Genomic DNA, 7,058 nt, shown 5'->3' on the forward strand with positions numbered 1-7,058 from the left:
CCGAGTGCTGGGATTAAAGGCGTGCGCCACCACGCCCGGCTCCATCTCAATTTTTAAAATGCCTTTAAAAGGCTTTATTGCAGCATATCCACCTGAACCCTGAAAACCCAGAAGGTAAGCAACTTCAGATGACCCACTTCTTTCCCAGAGCTACCCTGACATAAGAGCTAAACTTAAAACCCTGGAGAGGGAGCCCCTAATCCCACAGTGCTAAGTCTTAGCGCTGGCCTTCAAAGTGTACCATGGGAGAGATGAGAAAGTCCGCAAACAAAAATACAATACACTGGCTTAGGCTGTCCGACCAACTCCAGCCGCTACGCCATGCTCATGGTCTTCTAAGACTCAGAGGCCACCAGGTACCTGTTACAGGTGTGGTCGGCAAGGTCATTGGGCAAAAGCCTACCCTAATCCCCTCCAGCCAAGGGGGCCATGACCTAGGTGCCATCAAGAGGGACATTGGGCTGTCGATTGCTCTCATGTTACAAAGAACAGAGGGACATCACTCCCAGATAACCCTCCAACTGATCTCCTAGGTTTTTTTCAGATCCCAATTTCCTCTGCAAGGATGCCTGCACAGCAGTGAATGGGCGAGGAATCATACGTTTCAGGCAGGAAGGTAGCAGGATTGAGGATAGCAGGAGAAGCAAACACAACTCGTTCAGTCAGCAGCAGACTCTGGTAGTGAGTCATCCGGGCATTTGTCATCCATCAGTCTGGGATCTGGCAGATAATGCTTTCAAGAGAGTGGAGGGCTACCACAGTTATTGGCTGTCCCAGAGTTAATTTGTCGGCATCCTTAACGAGTAGGGCTACTGCAGCAATGGCCTTTAAACATGTGGGCCATCAGCTGGCCACTGGATCCAGCTTCTTAGACAATATGCCACGGGACTCTTCCATGGCCCTAGAGCCTGAGTAAGAACTCCTCTGGCCACCCTGCCCTCTCATCAACATAGAGGATAAAGGGTTTGGTTAGATCTGGCAATGCCAAAGCTGGCGTAGTCAGAAGGGCCTCCTTAATATTTTCAAAGGCTTTCTGATGTTCTGATGTCCATCTGAATTCTCCACTTTCCTTGGTTAGAGGATACAGGGGGCAGCCAGTGTTGCAAACCCAGGTATCCAAAGTCTGCAGAACCCAGCAGTGCCCAAAAATTCTCTCACCTGTCTTGGAGTAGCCNGTGTTGGTATTTGAGTCACAGTCCTTTTTCTAGCCTCTGTCAGCCACCGTTTTCCATCCCAGAGGGTATATCCCAAGTAGACNACTTCCATCTGACATAGCTGGGCTTTTTTAGCAGAGGCCCAGTAACCCAACTCACCCAGTTCTGCTAGCAATCTCTTGGTCCCCTGTCGGCATTCTCTCTCCGAGTTTGCAGCAAGGAGCAAGTCATCAACATATTGAAGCTGAGTTATCTGGGAGTTTTCAGCTTGGAAGAAGGCTAAATCTCGATGTAGAGCCTCATCAAAAAGGGTGGGGGAGTTTTTAAACCCCTGGGGTAACCGTGTCCAGGTCAATTGTCCTGTTTGTCTAGTGTCAGGATCTCTCCACTCAAAGGCGAATATAGGCTGACTGGAGGGATGTAACTTCAGGCAAAAGAAAGCATCTTTTAAATCAAGTACTGTGTACCATTTTCACTCCGGAGGGAGTGAGCTGAGGAGGTTATAGGGATTAGGAACAGTTGGGTGAATATCTTGGACCCTCTTATTGACCTCTCTCAGGTCTTGGACTGGTCAGTAGTCACTCGTGCCAGGTTTCTTTACCGGCAGTAAAGGAGTATTCCAGGGTGACTGGCAAGGTACCAAAATACCTAATTGTAATAGTCTCTGAATATGTGGCCTGATTCCATCTCTTGCTTCACGGCTCATTGGGTATTGTCGCACTCCTATAGGGGTTGCATCCGTCTTCAGTCCCACAACCACAGGGGGAACTCTGACAGCCATTCCCATGCCTCCAGTCTCTGCCCATGCTCTAGGGAAAGCAGTCAACCAATCTTTTAGGTCTGGCACCTCCGTTTGCTTTATGCCTTCATGCAATCGGTATTCTTCCTCAAGCTGCAGGGCTAAGACTACGGAGGTGGGAGATTCCCAACTTACTCTCAGCCCTTCTTGGGTAAATCTGATCTGGGCCTTTAACTTAGTCAAAAGATCTCTTCCTAGAAGCAGTGTGGGACACTCAGGAATGACTCACTTGGCCTTTCCCCAGATCTACGGTGCGCACAGTGGTCCAGGGGTATTGTTTCTGACCAGTGGCTCCAATTACTATGTTTTTTTTTTTTATTTTTTAATTTTCCCAGTGGATGTTTCAACGCACAGTGCTCTGCCCCTGTGTCAATTAAAAAGTCCATGGGGGTCCCCTCCACCATCAGGGTTACCCTAGGCTCGGGAAGGGGGTTCGAGCCCTGTCTCCCCTATTCATCATCTTTCAGAATCAAGACCTTAGGGGTCCTTCCCTTCCTCTTTGAGCATTCTCATGCCCAATGTCCTTTTTCCTTGCAATAGGCACACTGGTCCTTCTCTAAAATCTTCTGGACAGATCTTCTTCCTCCAGGTCTGGGTTCCTTGTTGCCCAGGTACCCTGTCTGTCTATTCTCTGGCCTGTTTCTTCCTTCACGCTCCCCTACTACTGCGGCCAAAATCCTGCTTAAATTCCTTTCCTGTCTTCTTTCCCTCTTATTCTCCCTCTCTTCTTCTTTGCACTTCTCTCTCTCTCTCTCTCTCTCTCTCTCTCTCTCTCTCTCTCTCTCCCCTTCTCTTCCTCTGTTTCTCTCTTATGATGCACCTTTTCTGCCTCCTTAACTAAATCTTGTAAAGCCATGGCATGTAATCTTTCTAATCTCTGTAACTTCCTCTTAATATCTGATGCTGACTGCCCGATAAAAGCCATAGCAACTGCGGCTTGTTGACTCTCAGAGGTGGGGTCAAAAGAAGTATAGCATCTATAAGCTTCCATCAGTCTTTCCAGAAAAACAGACGGGGACCTGCATCACCTCCCTTACCTTAGCCAAATTGGTGGGGCATCTCGCTGCTCCCTTTAGACCTGCAACCAGAGTCCAGCGGTAAACTGCCAACCTCTCCCTACCTTGAGCCATGTTGTAGTTCCAATCTGGCCGGTCTAGAGGGGACCCAGCATTAATCTCATTAGGTAGGTTGGTTGGGACTCCATTCACTCCAGGAACATTTTTCCGAGCCTCCAGGAGAATGTGCTCTTTTTCTTCAGTAGTAAACAGAACCTGGAGGAGCTGCTGACAATCATCCCAAGTGGGTGGATGAGAAAACATAAGAGACTCCACCAGGACCATCAGGCTGGCCAGATTCTCGGAAAAGGAGGCATGGTTAGCTTTCCAATTGTACAGATCAGCCGATGAGAAAGGCCAATATTGGAGGGTCTGCAGAGACTGCGGGTCTGTGGGCGGGTCACCCACAGCTCACAAAGGAAAAGCAGAAGTGGTGTCAGGAGCTCCATCTGCTGGGGGACTCTGGGCTCGTTGGCTTTGGGTCACAGCCGCTGGTCCTCCAACAGCACTGCCAGCAATCCCAGAGCTGGGCGCAGGGACCTGCGGAGGCAGAGGATAGGGAGGAGGGGAAGGGAACTCTGGCCACTCGGGAGGCCCTTCAATTTCAGGATAGATCTTGGGGGAAGCTGTGGGTTGAAGAGGAGGCTCCGTTTCAGGTGGAGCCTATGGTTTCACTTTTGTTTCTCATGGAGTCAGGGCTCAGGATCTTGACCTACGCTGGGGAATCCATGGTTTGATCTAAGGCAGAGGATGCTGGACAAGGCCCTGCCAGATGGTTATTGTAAGGCTGTTGATCTGGGTGGGACCCAGGTCCACTCTGAAAAACAATGGCTTTAATTTCAAAAATAAGAGTCAAATCAAAAGTCCCCTCTGGTGGCCATCCTACATCAAAAGCTGGTCACTCGGAGGTGCAAAACGTCTGCCAAGGTCCTTTCTTAATTTCTACTAAAAGATTATGGACTCTTGATCTAACTTCAGTCTAGTGGTCTAAAGTCAAACTTGGGGGAGGGATTGTTACAGTCTGCCCCATCATTTAAACCATGTTAAACACAAAACAAACACAGAAAATACACATACACACACTGACAGATGCCCGTTTTCTAACGGACAGACAAAACCAACTCAGAAATGCAGAAGGTCAAGGAAGTGCACTGCCCGCCCCAGACAGACTCCTGGAGTCTTTCCCCTCACTCGGGCTGTCCCCCAGAGCAAGCAGCAGCCGGTGATTCCAGCACATCTGCTGTTCACAATCAGTGCCTCATACCGAGGCACAGGTCTCTGTTTCTCATGAAACGTAGCAGCTGCAAATTTCAGCACTGAACCTTGCCAGCTCACAGAAATATTTTTAGACAAAAAATCTCACCTCCAAGTGGGTCTTTGGAGACGTGGGTGGTTGCGCCAATCCCAGGACGAGCCCCCAAATGAAAGACTCCAAGAGAAGCCCCTCGCTCAGGCCTCAGGATAATAGCAGACCCCCAAGTACTCATGAGAGACCAAGCTTGATGCAAACCACATGAGGATTTATTCGGGGAAAGCCAGAGCTCTGGAGACAACTCGTATCCCATGCAGGGGTAGAGGAGTCGACCTCAAGGGGAAAGGGGGTCTCAGTTTTTATAGGTCCTTAAGGGGGAAAGGAAAAGGGGGGAAGTAGGGGATGATTTCCAGATCTAAACAATGTCTATTCTAAAATGATTGATTCCTCAAGAAATGGGTACGGGAGGGAAACAAGGAAGGAGTCTAATGAAGGTGCAGCCACTCCAGATTGGCCTCGACTGTGGTTGCTGGGGAGATTTTCCGACTCTTTCCCAGCAACCAATATAGCAACCAATATCACAAATACCTGGCAGTGAGGTGCAGCAATGGGCACACACCTGGTCAGAACATTGTCAGACACACATCTTTGAGGAGTGGCCAGAGCATTGTGTACCTCTATTTTTCTCAATCAGTGAAGCTAGTGCTACTAACAATGAAATCTATCTTGCCAATTTCAGGGCTTCTGTGACCTTTTACATTCTGTCAGGATCTTTCAGTAGCAAGGTGTGGGTACCGGACATGGGGAAATAAAGCCAGTGGGAGAGATAACCCACGTCCTGCCAGAGCTCTGGGGCTCTGACCAGGCAGACACAGGGACTGCCTGTGTGCTCTCCACATCACCAGGCTTGGTATCTAGCTGTGGGAAGCCATGGAACCCCAGTCCTCGGGGATGAGAGGGAGAAGTCCGGGGTCACTGAGTTTCAAGGAAGCCAGGGACGACAGGTTCTAGGTCTTGGGCATCACAGAATGTCGCTGGACACAGAGGAAGAGCTGAGAATGGGTGGGGGCCCCAGGTGCGGCCTGGTGTGCTCCGGGGGCCGGGAAAAGGGGCAGAGGGAGAAAGGGCGCTGGGTCATATCCACAAGGGTGAGAGTTTCTGGTCCAGCTTGGAGGGTGGAAATGCTGGGAAACCTCCTTATGGGAGATTAGATGTGACACTTTAGGGGAAGGCCTATTCCATCATTCTAGCACAGTGGGTCTTGATGAGCAGACACAGCCCATGGTTTTAGAGCTTTATTGTAGAAAACAGAAAGAGAGTAAGAAAAGGTAAAGAAGAAGAGGCCAGCCATGGCCACGTGGAGAGAAGAGAGAAAGGAGGTGGAGAGACAGAGCAAGAGAAGTAAGAGAAGCAAGAGAGAGAAGAGGGGCCAAGCAGTCCCTTTTATGGTGAGCTGGGCTACATTGCTATTACAGGGTAACTGTGGGGAGGAGCTTGTCTGGCTATTGCCAGGTAACTGTGAGGGTAGAGTCTGAACAGCCTATATGACTGATGGCCACAGGATGATAAAGTTGAGGGCTCCTGGTGTCAGGCAACTGAGTCTGGGGGCATAGCTCACTGTTCCATCCCTTGTAGGATTTTCTACTGGGTCCCTGAAGTAAGCTTTGCTTTACCAGAACACAGACAGCCTTTCGCGGTCCCACATCAAGGTCCTTCCATCTGCATTCTGCATGCTCAAGGACCTCTGGATGAGGAGTTGTTATCTAAGCCTTGACGGGATTTTTCCTGACCTTTTCATATATGCAAACAGCTATTTGTGAAGGCAAATGGCTGTAATCCCAGAACTCACTATGCTGACAAAGTAGGATCAATAGTTCAAGGCTAGCTTCAGCTACATGGACAGTTAGAGGCCAGACTAAGCTACAGGAGCCCCTTCTAAAAACAAATAAACTAGCAACAAACAAACCCAAGCAGCATGCATGCACACACACACACACACACACACACACACACACCAGACAAACTTCTCTATAACCAAAGAGAAGAGCCTTTTCATAGCTCTGTGGTCCCTAGTATTTCTCCATGTTCTGTGCACACACCAACCATAGCCAGTCTTCAGATGTTTTATCTTGTTTCAACTATGGATAGGGAACGTGCAGGCTGGTGCTAGACCTGGGGGAATTTGGGTTCCAGGCTTTTCTTACCAGAGACCCATTCTCTTCAGCAAGAATCTGGAAGCTAACAGGCAGGTCTAGCCATCCCATCTGAAGATGCTGTGCCTCTAACACCAGCCACATGATAGACATCAGACTGGAGAGAGATCTGCATGGAGGAAGGATGCCAAGAGAAACAAAACAGAAGAAGCAGATGCCAGGACAGAGGAAAGAACCATAGGGACATTTGGGGGCTGGACTCAATCGGTTTCTCAACCCAGGGTTGGAATCAGGGTTCTAGTACTCAGGTAGGCAAGGAGTCAGAGAAAAAATGATAAGCATACACGAACACCAGAAAGAGTGTTGCATCTGAATGTAATTTATAAAAGCAAGCATCAGACTTATATTACAGAAGAAAACAAGGAAGTTAAGAGATACATTAAGGTCATCCAAGGTACAATGAGGTTACCTGATGCCAAAAGATACTTTACACAAAACAGACAAATTCATTCAATTCATCTGAATAAGTAACATGCTTAGGAAATTTGTGATCTTCTTTAATTTCTTTCTTCAGAGACTTGAAGTTCTTATCATACAGATCTTTCACTTCCTTAGTTAGAGTCACGCCAAGATATTTTATATTAT

The 7,058-nt window shown here is 48.5% G+C and overlaps 1 pseudogene; it reads right to left on the bottom strand.

Moving 5' to 3' along the window:
- Positions 1–901: 901 nt before the first annotated feature.
- Positions 902–5,062, bottom strand: LOC110288878 (annotated as a pseudogene).
- Between the last annotated feature and the right edge of the window lie 1,996 nt (positions 5,063–7,058).

The sequence above is a fragment of the Mus caroli genome, unplaced genomic scaffold (assembly GCF_900094665.2).
Source record: "Mus caroli unplaced genomic scaffold, CAROLI_EIJ_v1.1 scaffold_19014_1, whole genome shotgun sequence".
Lineage (NCBI taxonomy): Eukaryota > Metazoa > Chordata > Mammalia > Rodentia > Muridae > Mus > Mus caroli.